A 15,683-nucleotide genomic window follows, 5' to 3' on the forward strand; every position below is an offset into this window, starting at 1 on the left:
TGACACCGTCCCCCGCCTGCTCCCGCCCCTCCCGGCTTCTCAGACTCCCCAACTCTGCTCCTCTGATGGCCACTGCCCCCGTTCTCCTTCCTGAATCTCTTTGAGCCGAAGCCGTCTCCGCTCGGCTCTCCCTCTGGCCCTGGCTGCTCCCGGCTTCGTCCCAGCCTTTCCTCCCTTGCCTCCTCCCTTTCACCTGCGTCCTGCGCTCCCGCCCCGCGCTCTCCAGCTCCCGGCCTCCCTTCCCGAGCTGTGCTGGGCAGTTTGGACGGTCCCCCCCCCCCTTGTCAGCTAGACTTTCGGGAGGGACGGTGGAGTTTTAAGGTGATCAAGATGCAGTTTCCTACCCTTACAGTAGGATGAAGTTCATTTAAAATCTCAATATAAAACTAAAATGAAAAGCAAAACGAGCTTATTCTCCCTGTTGATAGCCAAACTAAGGTGCACAGGGTAATGGAGGAAAGGCGAGAAAAAGGTGTGTGTGTGTGTGTGTGTGTGTGTGTGTGTGTGTGAGAGAGAGTGAGAGACGGAGGCTGACGGATTCTGGGGCAGTCTGAAGAACTTTAGAAAAAGGAAAAGTTGCCATGAGCCGATGGAAACTTTAGAAGCTGATGATGAGTAAGCCGGGGGCTGCGTGATCTCACTCGTCTCGTAATTACTAGGTTAACGGTGTGGCTCTGGTCGGGATGGAATGGGATTTGTTTACTGGGCCGGCGTATTTTTAGCTTGTCGGCTCACAAGGACCGGCGCTCAGAGTCTCTCTCTCCCTCCTCGTGGTAGTCTTTCTGTCTAACCTAGGTGGCTTCTCTGGGTCCAATACAGATGTAAAAATTTGAAAGTAGAAAGAGGCTGACTGGCGGCGTTTTATGGAAGAGGTTCGCCACGACTTTTTCAGGCAGCTTTTCATGAATGCAAAGTCAAGAGTGAGCAGTCCGTTGACTTTTATTTTCCTTGTCTTTTTATATGCCCTACGTCACGCTTTCCTTAGAAATTCACAGGCTGCTAATTTTACGGTCTTTGGCCTCTAGTACTGTGTATTTAGGAGATCTTCGAGGCGGCCGTATCTCTTTGTCTTTCGGAATCTAGTTCAAAGGTGGAAAAGAACAGAGGAGAGAAAGAGGTGGCGGTAAGACTGGTCCAAAAGAGTCGCTAACCCCTAAATCAGGCGTCCCCAAACTACGGCCGGCGGGCCGCATGCGGCCCCCCGAGGCCATTTATCCGGTCCCCCGTCGCACTTCAGGAAGGGGCACCTCTTTCATTGGTGGTCAGTGAGAGGAGAACAGTATGTGGCGACCCTCCAACGGTCTCAGGGACAGTGAACTGGCCCCCTGTGTACAAAGTTTGGGGACACCTGCCCTAAATATTTAAAGAATAGTTTCTATGCTATATAACTTTATTTCCCCCTCCCTCCCCGCTGTGTAACTTTCGAAAACATTTAGAACATTTTCTTCCTGGTAAATGAAATTGCATTCCTGACAGGGAGAAGACTTCAGGGACGGGAGTTGGGTGGCTAGGGAGAATCAGAGGTAGTTAAACATTTGCTGTGCATAATTTACAAATGAATACATGATGCGCAAACAATGAAGAATTAATTATACTCTTTGTCTTCATTGTTTTTCAAGCAGTTCTCTTAAAGTTTAGTAACCAACCTGCTGTGCTAGTCTATCGCTATTTTGAAGGCTGAACAAAACTGTAAAATAAATGAACTTGATGTTGTTCCTCCGCAGGCAGGATACCCGACCGCTCTAATTTCCACTATTGACCCAGCTTGCCTCAGAGCACCTCCCAGACAAAGTGACCAGTTACTATGTACTTAGAGATTGCAAGCAAATGCAAATATTAGCTCATACTAGGAATAATTAAGAAGGTAAATATGCTGAAAACATATATTCCAAAACCAAAATAGGTTTTTTCGATTTTACCCCATTTTTTGTTATCAGCATCTTTCTGCCAATACTTATCCATTAACATGAATAATTTAGAATTGAACCGATATCTGCTTTGGACATTACACATTCAAGATGGAAAGAAAGATGAAAGGAAGATAGTTTCCAAACTAATTTTTTATTGTTCTTGCCTTATTTGACTTAGTCCTTGCTTTCAGTACCAAAGGCTCCCTCAGAAAAAAATGTAAAACTTTGCCAATGCAAGAGCTAGCTATCTGATGACTTGTTCAGGACAGGATGAGCAGTAATGAATGCTAATCGTTAGGTGGCCTTTAGTGGCCTTTTGTTGTCAACAACTTGGAAAATTTCCCAAAGCTTTGTTTCATCTCTTTCTTTGGAGACTCCTATTTTAAAAAAAGATTTCATTTGGCGATGAAAATCTAATTTTTAAAAACCACATATGCCTTCCCAGAATCTGCTATCAATAAATGTTTTGATCTATGTGAGTTGGTTGGTGCCAATATTAGTGATGAGATCTGGGTAAATTCTATTTATATCTGCATCTAGCAGCTCCCCAAAGTTGAACTGTGTACTTGATTCCAGGGCATGGGGATCGAAGGGGTTGAATAAGCCTGGGAGTGAGAGGAGAGATGCCTGGTGGTCCACCAGTATTCCTAGTTCTCAGAAGGTTTTATCTGCAATTTTGAGATTCAGTGTATGTAACCAAGTGAACTACAGTGGAATAATTCAGTATTAAAAGTAAGTTTTCTGATTGTTATGAGGGCACTAAGTTCCCCTTATCAACGTTTTGGAGCTCTTCAATATCTTAAGCATGTTGTAAGATACTGGCCATTTTAGTGTGTGTGTGTGTGTGTGTGTGTGTGTGTGTATGTGTGTATGAGTAGGCCTCTCCTTACCCTAAACACTCATCTCACCAAAGGGAAAAATCCTTAAACAGTGCTTTGATATGTGACGTCAGCAGTATCTTTTTTTTTTTTTTTTTTGAGACGGAGTTTCGCTCTTGTTACCCAGGCTGGAGTGCAATGGCGCGATCTCAGCTCACCGCAACCTCCGCCTCCTGGGTTCAGGCGATTCTCCTGTCTCAGCCTCCTGAGTAGCTGGGATTACAGGCACACGCCACCATGCCCAGCTAATTTTTTGTATTTTTCGTAGAGACGGGGTTTCACAATGTTGACCAGGATGGTCTCGATCTCTTGACCTTGTGATCCACCCGCCTCGGCCTCCCAAAGTGCTGGGATTACAGGCTTGAGCCACCGCGCCCGGCTAGCAGTATCTTTCCTATGGGAACTTAGGACCTGTGAAAGAGCAGACGGTGGACTCTTTTGTAGCCTTTGATAAATTCAGGTAATTAAAAATTTGTGTAAGTGGAATATAGATGCAGGGCAGTTTTCACATGAATGCCTGAATTCAGCTGACTTTTTAATATAATAGAAGGGAGTTGTTTGGTTGTTTTTAAAAAGACATCCTTGCTGAGTATTGCTTGAACACTTCTGTGGATAAAGCAGTCTCCATGCTCAGTGACAGGCTTTAGGGAGGTATAAAAGATGTAAAGACGTGTGTCCTCGCTCTTGGGGTTGAGGGTGGAGAGGAAAGGTGGTATATCAATGGGAAGGCAGACTATTATTTTAAGCTTTAACGTTTAGGAAACATGGACAAAAGCAAATTTAATGTGCTGAGAAGGAAATATGTAAGGGCTGAGAACACTTGAAGTAATAAAGTAAGAATCAGTATATTTTGAAATGGACTTGGGAGGCTATGGATTAGTCATGAAGAGGTATGGGCTATTGAGTTAGACGGGCCTTCGTTCAAACCTTGGGTCTACTTTTTACCATGTGACCTTGGACAAGTTACTTCTCTTACCTAAATTGTGAGCATTCAAGTAAATGAAATAGTTATTGTGTTGGGAATAAAAGAAAAGAAAGGATCTTCCAAACAGAAAGTATAGAATGTACAGTGTGCAGTGATGGTATGAATGACTAAGTTGTGTGTGGGGGGAATATATGAGAGTGACTGTAGAGAATGTGGGTTGGGCAAGTCATGGGTAGAGCAGGCAAGAGGGTGGAGGGGACTCAGAAGCTAGACTCTGTTGGGTGTTGATAGGAGGGTCAATAGAGTCATTGTAGGTCCTTGAACAAAGGACGGATTTAATGAGAAATATCGAGCCCTGTGGTTCAGGAACTCAGGGACAAGGAGTCCGGCAGGCACCCGTACATTGTGACTCTTCTTTTCTGTACCATCCTGAACTAAAGGGATACAGCCAGTAGACATAAGATTCATTGCAGAAGGTTTTGTGTTTACACACCTTACTTTGCTGAGCCTGCTTGTGCCTGTCTTATAGTGCACCAACCTGTGGGGACGTCTCAGGACTATGGCTGGATTCTCCTCAAGAGCTTATAGAAAGGACAGCATTATGTTTCAAGTGCATTTAACTCTCAGTTGCCTCTGCTAATGTAGGGAGCACTGTTGTAAGTAATTCAGAACTTCATAAAGACATCTCTTGGTTTGAAAATACACTATTTTTCAAACCAGATTTATTTTCATGTTTGGGGATCATACTGATATTGAAACAAATTTGCATTTCTAAGCTTTTATTACCTGATGGTGGGGAGAGTACACTGATGATGAATAGTCAATCTTGTATTAAAGATTTGGCCTCAGAAATCCGTAAAATGAATAATCAATTTGTGGATAATTAAGACTAGACTACACTGAATATGTTGATAGACCAGTTTCTTTTCAAAATCTGTATGGATCCGTCTGGGCATGGTGGCTCATGCCTGTAATCCCGGCACTTTGGGAGGTAAGGTGGGCGGATCACCTGAGGTCAGGAGTTCGAGACTAGCCTGGCCAACATGGTGAAAACCTATCTCTGCTAAAAATACAGAAGTTAGCTGGGTGTGATTGTGGGCGCCTGTAATCCCAGCACTTTGGGAGGCCGAGGCGGGTGGATCACGAGGTCAAGAGATCGAGACCATCCTGGTCAACATGGTGAAACCCCGTCTCTACTAAAAATACAAAAAATTAGCTGGGCATGGTGGCGTGCGCCTGTAATCCCAGCTCCTCAGGAGGCTGAGGCAGGAGAATTGCCTGAACCCAGGAGGCGGAGGTTGCGGTGAGCCGAGATCGCGCCATTACACTCCAGCCTGGGTAACAAGAGCGAAACTCCATCTTTAAAAAAAAAAAAAAAAAAAAAAAATCTGTATGGATCTAGTGTGTCCCCTTAGGCTGTCTGTCTTACGTCTGAGAATGACTAGCAAGTGATGCCTGTGTTCCAGCCAGAATGAGCCTTCACTCACAGCATCTGGACGAATCCCACTGCGTTATGTTGCATTGTTGAAGATTAAGCTAGCATTCTCAAAGGACTTGTGCTTTGTAGAGGCTCTTCCAGATACCAGCTTCACTGAAAATCTGTCAGATTTTTCCCACTGTAGGAAAGTCGTTTGAAAATATATCCAATTAAAAAAAAAATGGGCAGTAATATCCACATTTAAGAAGTAAATAAAATCATATGCCATTCTTTCATCCTTTTTTTTCTGGCTTACTTGCTTTCCTCCATCCCTGCCACCCTCTGCCACCTCTTTATAATCATTACCAGACTGTTTGCGATGTCACCAGCACAGGATTCTTTCTTTCTTCTTGAGTCAGGGGATTATAGTATTTCTGAGGGTGTGTGAAGTGATAAGGCCCCGACTTAAGAGTTTTGAAAAAGAGACTGTGAAGGCAAAATTGAAATTAATGGGGACTGGATGTGGGAGATGAAGAAAGCTGATGAGTCAAGTATGAGCCTGGGTGTCTGAGACATTGACTGAAAGAAAGAAGTTAGGAAGCTTTCCTCATTTTAGGGAAATATGAGTGTAATTTGGGATGTGTTGGATTTAAAGTGGCAATGAAATGTCCAAGTGAAAGCTGTTCTGGTTGTGAGCTGGGGTAGTGATGAGGGTAGGTTCGGAAATGCAGTTTGCAATTCATGGCTAGACATGGTAGCCGTAGCCAAGAGAATTTAGCTCTCTGGGGACTAGAGTTTAGGGAAAGAGCAGAAGGGCAAAGAAGATGGTACTGATAAACCTAAACATGAACATTCCCTGCATTCCAGTCGTGGTCATTGGTTCTTCCTTCTCCTTTCCTGATTTTTTTTTGTTCGTTTTTTTGCTAGTTTGTTTTTTCCTACTCCTTACTCCATTCAATATATGTTGAATGTCTCCTATCTTGTAAATACTGTCCTAGGCACTGAGATGGAGGTAAGTCAGACAAGGAACCCACAGAAAGGTATGGGTTTAGTGGGAGGAGACAGATATGTAAATATATAGATGGAATAAGTGTGATAGATACTGTGATAGAAGTGTGTGGAGGGGAGAGTGGGAGCCCAAAGGTCAGTTCCGCCTCGGGCATGCAGAGGTTGGAAAGAGCCTCCCAGACGAGGTAGCATTTGAGCTGAGTCTTGAAAGAGGAAGTAATGATATACTCTACAGATGACAAGGAGAATTAAATTCTAGTCTGAAAAAACGCTGTAAAAAAAGCTTAAAGGAATGAAAGCCAGACTTCTTCAGGTACCTTTTACTTAACCAATATGGCTGGAGGGTGGGATGGAGGGCAGGCTGAAGAGGTAGGGAAGGCTGAATAATACACAGCTTTACCTTATGCTACAGTATATGTTGAGGCATTTAAGGATTTTAAGCATTGGGTGGTAAAAAAAAGTTTCACATCCTAGAAAGATTATGTCAGTGGTGTGTAGGGTGGATTGGAGATGAAGAAAGCAAAAAGCCTTACAGTAACTTCATCATGCTGAACTATAGCACATTTATTGAAAGTGATCATATTTATAGAATCATGGAATCAGACAGCTAGAGGGACAGTTACGCTTTCTTAGTTTTCCTCATTCATTTTCAAATAGAATACCTGAGGTTTACTCAGGACCACAGTAGTGTATAGTTAGCTGGGTCTAGAATTCAGTCTTCAGGGGCTGGTTATGTACTAGGTGATTAATAAAGGTGAGTTCACCTCTTGTTTTCCCCCAGTCCCATTCCAGTGTTTGCATCATTCTGCCACATCGCATTGTACTAGAAGGCAGAAGGACTTAACGTTATTCCATCTCACTGTCTTTTTGAATCCGTCCAGAGTGAATAGTGGTATTTTCCTGGGTCTGACTGAGAAAGATGTGCCCTCCGAGTGCTATTGGGAAGAGGGGCAGTTTGGCGCCCTGGATTGGGATGAATAAGGTGTTAGGATTTTTCAGCTGTAGTGATCCAGATGTAGAAGAATGTCAAGGTGTTCGTTTTGTTGAGGGTCCTTATCTCTGCCACTAAGTTCCCTGTAAGTTGTTTTCTTTTAAACTTAGATTCAAATTGTGCCAGTGAAACTTGTTAAATAAGCTGTGATAAATTGGGCACTGATTAAGAGAATATTTATCTAAAAAAACATGTTTATTAAAACAAAATTTAGAAAAGTTCAGGGAAAAAACCCAGACAATTTTGAGCCGATAACCCAAATTTGATGCACATTATCATTTTGTCATATTTGTTTTAGATGTCTTACTCTCTTTAAAATATTAAATACTCAGATTCTGTATCTTCCCTGCATTTTAATTTTCATTGGCTTTTTTTGTGGAGGGAAATTGTTTGGTTTGAAAATGCTAAGCGAAGAGTTTGGACTTCGTGTTTTAGTCATTTTTGCTGGAGGAGAATAGAACAGAATAGAGGGCATCCTCTAAGTCCTGAGATTCCCCTGGCAGAAGTTGGGGCTTAAGGACATGTGGAAGGATGGATACGTTCCATCGATAGGCCTTCCTCAAAACTTGTCTGAGTTGTGATTTTTAAATTCTTTTCTCTGGGCTCTGTCAGCATCTTCCCCAGAGAAGGGCCCTGGTTTGGAAGCTGTCCACTTTAGCAGAGCTGCCAAGTCTTAATTCTTTCTCAAGTGGGCAAGGGTACATTTTGTTTTTGTTTGTGAATATTTGGGAGAGGGGAGGGGTCAGAAGAGAGTAGACACAGAATAGCTACTCACAGCGAGTACTTATCTGAATTCCTGTGTAACTGGAAGTTTCTTTGGCAGTTTTAGGGGAGATAACTTGGTTACACTGGCATTTAAGTTATGTGGGAAGGTGATTTTTCACTCCCCTCTGCTATCTGATTTGAGATGGCACTAAATCTTCTTGTCCATTATTGTCACTCTACCCTGTCACTCTACCCTGTTCTAAGCACCTCTTGTGCAGACTGTTTGAGGGATGTGAAGGCTCCTCTTCAGTGTAAAACTGAACCAAGTCAGACATCTCCTTAGAGTTTCAGGAAACCACTGTGCTCCTGACTGTTTCTGTGTTGACTCCTCTATCCTTCCAATCACCTGGTCCTTTATTCATTTAAAAATTTTGCGTAATGAGGTATTTCAAACATTTAGAAAAACTCAGTGAAAAACCCAAGCAGCCAATTTTGAGTCTACAACCCAAATTTGATGGACATTAACATTTTGTCATATTTGTTTTAGATGTCTTACTCTCTTTGAAATATTAAATGTTACAAATACAGCTGAAGTTCCACCCTGCATCCTTTCCTCCTTCCTCTTTCTTGGGAAATGACTACTGGCCTGAATTGATGTGTATCATTCCTTCATGTTTTATACTCCCGCCCCCACATCTTTATTTATTTATTTTTGAGTTGGAGTCTCACTCTGTTACCCAGGCTAGAGCGTAGTGATGGGACCTTGGCTCACTGCAGCCTTCACCTCCCGGGTTCACACGATTCTCCTGCCTCAACCTCCCGAGTAGCTGGGATTTCAGATGCGTGCCACAATGCCCAGCTAATTTTTGTATTTTTAGTAGAGATGGAGTTTTGCCCATTGGCCAGACTGGTCTCGAACTCCTGACCTCAAGTGCTCTGCCTGTTCTTAGCCTCCCAAAGTGCTGGGATTACCGGCATGAGCCACTGCGCCCAGACCTACATATGTATTCATAGACAACACATAGTTTTGTTTTGAAATCTTGTGTAAATAGAATCATGTATCCTTCTGCGACTTTTTTCCTCAGCGTTGCTTTTCAGACGTGTCTGCCGGTCGATCTGGTTCATTCAGTCACCACGTTTTAAACCTGTTTTCTCCGTGGTCCTCCCGACTTGCCCTGTCTTTTTGTCTTTGTTTTTGTTTTCTTTTTTTGAGACAGGGTCATGCCCTGTCACCCAGGCTGGAGTGCAGTGGTAGCATCTTGGCTCACTGCAGCATCTACCTCCCGGGTTCAAGTGATTGCCTCAGCCTCCCGATAGCTGAGACTATGTGTCCCATGTGAAGCATTAAGTTCGAGTCAGCACACCCGGCTAATTTTTTTGTTTTTTGGTAGCGACGGGGTTTCTGAATGTTGACCAGGCTGGTCTTGAACTGCTGACCTCAAGGAATCTGCCCACCTCAGCCTTCCAAAGTGGTGGGATTATGGGTGTGAGCCACTGTGCCTAGCCCCACTTGCCGTTTTTTTTTTTTAAGAAGAAACAAACAAACAAACAAAAAAAACCCTACCCATTCTTAAAGTCCTAGTGTAAACTATCTCTTTCACAAAAATGTTGCTGATATTTTTTTTCTTCAGCAGGATATGATCTTTCCCACAACTGAATCTTCCTCTCATTTTGCTGGTACTTGTCATGTGGTAGTTGTGTATTCTTGTATTTTGGTTTATTTGTGCCCTTGGCATGCCTCTTCTACTATACTATAAGCTCTTTGATTGCAGGTAAGTAGTCTCTTTTTCTTTGTATCCCTTATGAGGCATGCCATAGAAACTTACACATAGTAGGCATTTAGACACTGTTCGTGACTAAATAGATTATGACCAACAACAACAAAAGACCATCCTTTACGTTGGTGAACTATTAATATGGCTATTGGGGTGGACCCCCTGAAAAATAAAGCTCATAAACAAACCCTTGGCACTGAAAATTATATAAAAATGTGCATAAATAGTAAAAGTAATCAAGACTAACTTCCTGCAGGGGTGAGGGCAAACATTTCTTGGAAAACGAAATGGGAATTGATAGGTGATAGCATCTCAATTGGGAAACTCCTGAGAATCGATCCTGGTGGCCTTTTAGGCAGTGTGTTCCTGCAGCCGGACTCACTTCACAAGCTATCAGATTCTGCTTTTGTCATCAAGGTCTTGACACCTTCACTGGAGATGGAGATGGGCTCTAAGAAAAGGCAGCCTGTCTATTCAGTCACTGAACACTGCTGAGGACCAACCTGTGTATCCCCACTTGGTTACACACATTCGCACATATATACATATGTGAACTTTTCACCACACTCCTTTTCTTAGATGAGGTCAGGTTGTGTATCAGCATATTTTGTGTTTCATTCTGTAACATATAGTTCCGATACAACATTGTTTTGGCCTATGGAAGCTCCTTCCCCTCCAAGTAAGAGATTAATATTAAGTTAAACTATATGAAATTGCCATTTTGAAGGTAAAAAGCAAAGCAATCATCTCTTGATAGTTTGGTTAAACCATCAGGTTGTGATTTCCTCTTGGCGTTCTGAGAAGCAATATAATGGATCTTTTTGAAGTAGATAATCCCAAATCCATTTTTTTTTCTTGAGCCAAGTTCTCACTTTGTCATCCAGGTTTGGATTGCAGTGGCATGATCACAGCTCACTGCAGCCTTGACCTTCTGGGCTCAGGTGATTCTCTCACCTCAGCCTCCCGAGTAGCTGGGACCCACAAGTTTTCGACACCACACCTAGCTAATTTTTTATATTTTTTGTACGAGTTGGGGTTTTGCCGTGTTGCCCAGGCTGGTCTTGAACTCCTCCTGCGTTCAAACAGTCCTCCTGCCACTTCGCAAAGTGTTGGGATTACAGGTGTGAGCCACCATGCCCGGCCCATTTAAATGTCTAAAATGCATTTCTGAACGTTAATTTGCAGGGGATTTTCTTTTGCAGTTATCTTTAGCTCAGATTTTTAATAAATGCGTTTCTGAGCACACGTTTGGTATATTTGAGAAAGTGGATGGGGAATGTATGAGAGTTGTAGGCCACAAATAGGCTCTGGGAAATAAGCCTGAGATAAACATTTTTGCTGTAAATATCTCCATGTAATTGATTGTCTTTAATGAGCTTATAGTTCCTATGAGTAAATGACTTATTTCCCTCCCTTACCTGCTACCCCCACGTCTCTCTGATCTTGATAAGAAGATCTGGTTGGGGGGCAGAAATCACGGAAAGAGAAAATTGCCTGTGTCTCTTTGATGTTATTTGGGGACTTAAAAGGGTAGAGGGCAAGAGCCCTAGTTCCTAGCACCAGATTGTTTACCTTGTGGCTCCCAGAGCTGTTCTTAGGGTAGGAGGGAGGGGAATGCAGAAGACAGGGGAAAACAGAGAAGGTAAGAGTTAGCAGATGTTATAAAAGAGGCTTCAGGAACAGGAGCAGAAAGGGGATAGGTATAAACATTTAAAGGGCTTCTGTTTCCTCTCATTCTTCAAAATCTGGCTGAGATTTCTTTATAAACCTTTTACCTTAACTATATCAAAGTTGTATCCAGGCTACGCTCTACAGTTACCTACGTGGAGAATATTATATATAGAATCGAGCTTTCAAAGTGCCAGTGCTGTGTTCTAAAATAGTTCTTTGAAAAGTCAGGGTCATTTTAAATGAGTTGGTCTACTAGTGCCTTTTGAATCATTAATAGCTAACATCAAAAGAAAAGGAGGATTGAATTCCTCTGAAACTTTAGTGTTAATAAATGTTGACATTTACATGAAGGTTGTCGCATGTGAAGAATTAAGGCAAGACAATGGGAAAATACAATGCTGCTAGCTAACAAAAAGGTAGTTGGTTTGTTTATTTAGTAGAGACAGGGTCTTACTATGTTGCCCAGGCTGGTCTTTTTAAAATTTAATTTATTATTTTTTTGTTTTTGTTTTTAATCTCTGCCCAAGCTGGTCTTGAACTCCTGGGCTCAAGCCATTCTCCCACCCCAGCCTCCTGAGCAGCTGGGACTATAGGCATGTACCATCATGCCTGGCTCTAACATAAATGTATTTTAGAAACTTACCTCCTCTTAGGTGTTCCATTGTGAACATTTGCTTTTGCTTCCCTTGAACTGGTAGCTCACCTGGCTAAGTGTGAAACCATCCATTTCCTGAAATGTTCTGTCAGTTCTAAGGGACAGGATTCTTTGACATGAAGAATGCTTGGTCCCTGTTGTTTACTGACCAAGGTCAGAGACTTTCCATACCCCTTCTTAGAACACTGAAAATAGAATTTGAGAGTTAGACTTAAGAGTTGCTGTGAGGCCGGGCGCGGTGGCTCAAGCCTGTAATCCCAGCACTTTGGGAGGCCGAGGCGGGTGGATCACGAGGTCAAGAGATCGAGACCATCCTGGTCAACATAGTGAAACCCCGTCTCTACTAAAAATACAAAAAATTAGCTGGGCATGGTGGCACGTGCCTGTAATCCCAGCCACTCAGGAGGCTGAGGCAGGAGAATTGCCTGAACCCAGGAGGCGGAGGTTGCGGTGAGCCGAGATCGCGCCATTGCACTCCAGCCTGGGTAACAAGAGCGAAACTCCGTCTCAAAAAAAAAAAAAAAAAAAAGAGTTGCTGTGTTCTAGCTTCTTTGCTTGCCTAAAATAAACTCCTAGCTATTTGGCACAAGGTGTCCTGTCATCTTAACAACTTTAAGTTCCTTCTTTCTCACATCTTTGTAATTTTTTATAATATACTATTTCATTATGAAAATTGAGATTTAAATGATCTGTGCAGATTTCCCTTGCTGTTTGCTGCCTGATTGAAACTACAAATTCCTTTCTACCAAACACCTGTTGTGTACTGGAATCTGGGCAAAATGCACTAAGGAGATGCCAAGGAGGTGTTACCCAGTAAATAAATAAGCAGTAGGAGAATTGGCCCCTTGGAAATATATATTCTGGGTTGCATAGGTTGTGGTTACCTGTAGGTAAATGCATATACAGAAGAAAAAGAAATGTGAGAAATACAGGCAATATAACAGTGTATATAGTGTATCACATTTTAGAACTGAAAAGAGATTTACATATTATCATTTTCTAGGTGAGCAAAATCAGACCCAGAAAATTTAAATGTCTTGTCTAAGGTACTAATTACTATCAACAGTTTTTGGCTATCTGCTTTCTGAAAAATTAGGCCTCCAATATATTGTAGAAACAGTTAAAGTCATTAAGAACTCACGAATGATTTATGAACACTGAATATTTTGCTGAAGAGATAAACAGTAATACAAAGTCCTAGGCACTGCATACCAAGTGAGGAGTACAGTTACATAGCTATATAGAAGTTTAAAGGGAATAGATAGGGAAAAATTTTACTTTTATGGTAATCTAGATGTTAGAGAAGAATACAGCGGGGAAGCACTCAAGGCAGAGGACTAGTGAGCTGAGCTCACCTTGTTTTGGGGGCAGAACAAAGAGTTTGCAGCACCGTATTTTACCTAGGAGGGCAATAAGATCAGTAAAATTAGTAAAGTTAGAGAGTTAGATAAATTGGAGTGAGACTTAAATCTCAGCCAAAGGAATTTGGTTTTTATACTTAGAGTGAAAAATCTCTGGGCAGGGAATTGTATGAATTAGTGCTACAGGACAACTGATTCAGATTTGTGGTATAAAATATAGGAGAGGATACCAGTTAGAGGACTGTTACAATAGTCCAGGAAAAAGACTGTCTACAAGGCTGATGGTAATGCAGGAAGGGGGAGAGAGTTGAGTAATTCGAAGAGAGATAAATAGAATTTGGTAACTGATTATTGTGAAAAAAGGATAGATAAGAATGATGCACACACATTTTCAGTCTGGGTAATAGCAATAGGGGGAGCTGGGTTCGGGGGGTTTCTGATTTCTCTCCAAAGTGGGGTACCTTGGTAGACAACTTTGAAAAGTACTGAGTCTGGCTCAGCCTTCTCAGTGAATATTGAATTCGGGGTTTAAGTAACTGATTTATGTTTGCATGCCTAGTAGGTAGTAGGACTTGGTGTATTCAGCCCATTCTTTTGATTGTTGTTAGTAATCTTTCTACTAGATCATATTGCTTGAGAGGAGGTGGGTCAAGTGGTTAAAAACACAGAACGACGCCTGGAAAACGAAATGGGAAGTTGAAGACCACATTATGATGAGGTTTAACCACAAGCTGTTTCAGTTCTGTATGGGTTTTCCTTGTATTTATATACAAAATGTGTGTACTTAATGTCTATCAGGCTCTTAATGCAACAGTGGCATGGTTTCTTAGAGCTCTCTTCTGAGATTCAATTCTTCGTATTCAAGGGGAAAGATTTCTTCAGATTTTGGATTTATGTGCATATTCTCTCTGACTCCCAATGTGAAGATACAATAGTTTCCCCCCACTCTCCCCAACAAGAAGATAGGCTTGCCTGAGTTGAAAGCTGTGGGTGAAGTAGCCTCAAAGGCCCGTTAGTCTTTTTTTTTTTTTTTTTTTTTTCCGGTAAAAGGAAGAGAGCTTTAGACCCAAATCTTTCAGGCTTATTTACCCTGTCAGCAGTTAAAAAACAATTTACTTACATAGATCTTATTACCTGAAAGGGAGAGTAAATGCTATAAATCAACTGAGTATTTTTGCTAGTAGGAGATTTCTTTCAGGGTTGAATGGCCTTAAATCTTTTGTATTTGCTTTTAAAGTACTTAGGTATGTTTAAGGTGTGACTCATTCCTACCCCTTCTCGTTTTCTTCTTTTGCCAGATTTTTATCTATGTGATAAAGATACCTGAGGATTCAAAATATAATTTTCTCAATCAGCTAACATTTGTTATTCACCTACCATAAGGGACTGAGACTGATGTTTAATTTGACTGACAACTGTTATTTAAGTTCATCTTCCAAGACTAAATGTTCTCCGATTTTCTGACTAGGAACTCAGCTGCTTCCTGGAACGCAGCTCCTTGCTCTCACAGTCTTAAGCATTTTTAAATACTTTCTACTAGGTAATGCTAACAAGAAATCCTTGTGCCTGTTCTTAAGCTGCTAACTGCAGAATAAGCACCACTCATCTTAGGTATGGCACATGGTGATAGTAGTAAACATCTTCTAATGCTTGTCTTCCACCATGTTTATCCTGTCTTATTCCTTGCCACAGCTCTTCTGTCATAACTTCTGACCTGGCTGGAGACTAAAGGGAAGTAAACTTTACTATTTAATAGCGAGATCCTAGCCTGAGTTGTATTAAACACTTTATATAACATCTCATTTATACTCATAAAAATGCCGTAAAACAGATACTCTTATGCTTCCTTACAGATTAATTCATCCAAAATATGTATTAGTGTGATTTAGACACTGTTTAAGTTTCTGAGGATACTATTGTGAATGTCAGCTGAAGTCTCTGCTAAGCAGTAGAGACATTCAATAATTTACCCGAGGTCACAAATCAAGAAAGTAACAGATAGGATTTAGGTATAGCTCTGGTGGATTCCAAAAGGAATGTCTGCAACCATTATTACATTGTGCCACCATTTACATATATTGGATGTTCTCTGTGAATATATAAAGTCATAAAAATAGTGGAACCCCAGTTTTTTGTTGTTGTTAAAAATGTTCTTGATGAATCCAAGAAAGAAATGTGTTTTGAGGCTGAGAAGCATGCCTGCTCACTAATGCTTTTCCTCTCTTCCCCTCGCGTCTCCCCTCTCCCTCTCCACCCACTTATACCTGGGTATAAACTGGACGGTGTGACCTGCTTTGGCATTTGAGGACCAGGAGAATCTTTGTTTGCTTCTTTGCTTCCTGAAAGTTCCTGCCTACTTGTAGGTTCTTCCTTGTAGCACGACGGTG

At 41.7% G+C, this 15,683-nt stretch overlaps 1 protein-coding gene across 5 annotated transcripts in view; it reads left to right on the forward strand.

Moving 5' to 3' along the window:
• The window catches only part of OTUD7B (OTU deubiquitinase 7B), a 64,977-nt gene that overhangs the window by 690 nt on the left and 48,604 nt on the right, over positions 1–15,683 (forward strand). Inside the window, exon 1 of one of the 5 annotated variants that reach the window (XM_074389624.1) lies at positions 3–615. The exons of 3 other annotated variants lie outside the window; for them this stretch is intronic. The gene's annotated coding sequence lies outside the window, so the exon portion shown is untranslated. One more of the 5 variants, XM_074389621.1, reaches the window with a different exon arrangement.

The sequence above is a fragment of the Saimiri boliviensis genome, chromosome 19 (assembly GCF_048565385.1).
Source record: "Saimiri boliviensis isolate mSaiBol1 chromosome 19, mSaiBol1.pri, whole genome shotgun sequence".
In the NCBI taxonomy this organism is placed as follows: Eukaryota; Metazoa; Chordata; class Mammalia; order Primates; family Cebidae; genus Saimiri; species Saimiri boliviensis.